We start from the raw sequence: 1486 nt of genomic DNA, 5'->3' as shown, positions 1-1486 counted from the left end.
ATGGAAAGGAAGGTGGCCAAAATACCTTCTTTGGCTCCTCAATTTGAAAGGGTGCTAAACAACAGAGACTAGGGCCACCTGGCAACCTACCCCTCTACCGCCAATGTTGACATTGTCAAAGAGTTCTACACTAATGCAAAAGCATTGGGAGGAGAGGATGAAAATTACTTTAGCTACGTAAGAGGTAAGAGGGTCGCCTTTGATGCTGACATCATTGGCACTTTTCTTGGTGTAGAGTGAGAGGGGGAGCAATGTCAGTTTGCCACGTCCATGCTGGAAGGAGTTGACTATGAGGACGTAGAGCGGACTTCATGTGTGCTTAGAGGGCACTTTCAGAGGAAAAGGTCTGGGGCACCCATCCTTATCATTAGACCCCATCTGACGCCTCTGGCAAAGTATTGGATGGCATTTTCTCATGCCAACATTCAACCATGCTCCCATGTGTCCGACATCATTGTCCAGAGGTCCATCTTCCTCTACTGTGTTCTCAGGGGCCTCAACATTAATATTGGGCAGGTTATAGCCGATGAGATCCAAAGTTGTGCCCGCGGTATAACCAGCAAGAGACCCTGGGACATCCCTCCTTGGTCACCCATCTTTTTGAGGCTGCTAGTATTGATGTTTCTAGGCCACCACTAGAGCGTCTAAGAAAGGAGATGGACGCAGCTTACTTTACACACTACTGTGCAGTGGATGAGCCAGGCCACCCAGTGCCACCACCACAGCAGCTTAGGCAACACATGAGAGCACCACCACCTGCCCAGGAGCCAATTCATGATTTTGCTCCTTTTCAGATGCGGGACATGTACTATTATTTTCCTGATTCTAGATTGGCTGCCTTATACAAGGGCGAGCAGGCATTGCTGAGGACATTGACGTCCACATTCCTTGAGAGACATCTCATATCTCAGGATGACTTTGCAGCCCATGTGGCATGGCCCGTTGACCCAGCACAGGAGGGTGGTAGAGCTGAAGCTTCAGCCATGGATGAGGATGCTGAGGATGAGGATGATGAGGCTGAGGAGGAGGACTCTTATGACGAGTGATGAGTGTACTTGGCATCTACTGATGGATGCCACTTTTGTTTCAGAATAGGATCTTTGTTATTTTACTGTTTATTGTTTGGATTGTTAGACTTGATTTTGTTTCTGTTTTTATTGTTTTCCTTTAATTATTTGTTTTGTTATTGTACTTTGCTTGGATAAATTATACTGCTTTGGTTCAACTACTGTGTTTTGTGATGAGTACTGCTTTGTGATGCTCTATTGTGTTGATTGTTGTTGAGATGATGCATGATTTGTTGATATACAGGTGATGGCTCACAGTGTATGAAACAAGTGCTTGAGGTAAAATTTGATTGCGATACTGAGCAGGGTGTTTTTCTGAATTTTGGGACTTGAGATTTTATCTATGTCAGTTTTGGGCTTCAGAGTTTTTTGTGAATAACTGCTATTGCTTTGGAAGCATGAATGATTTTGCCCAAATT

At 44.9% G+C, this 1486-nt stretch overlaps 1 pseudogene; it reads left to right on the top strand.

The window, feature by feature from the left end:
• Positions 1-270: 270 nt before the first annotated feature.
• Positions 271-1046, top strand: LOC148198365 (uncharacterized; annotated as a pseudogene).
• The last annotated feature ends 440 nt before the right edge of the window (positions 1047-1486 follow it).

Source organism: Vigna umbellata, chromosome 5, assembly GCF_029865625.1.
Source record: "Vigna umbellata cultivar VRB3 chromosome 5, Vumbellata_1.0, whole genome shotgun sequence".
Lineage (NCBI taxonomy): Eukaryota > Viridiplantae > Streptophyta > Magnoliopsida > Fabales > Fabaceae > Vigna > Vigna umbellata.
The sequence above is the reverse complement of the archived record's forward strand: the minus strand, read 5'-3'. Positions and strand labels throughout refer to the sequence as shown.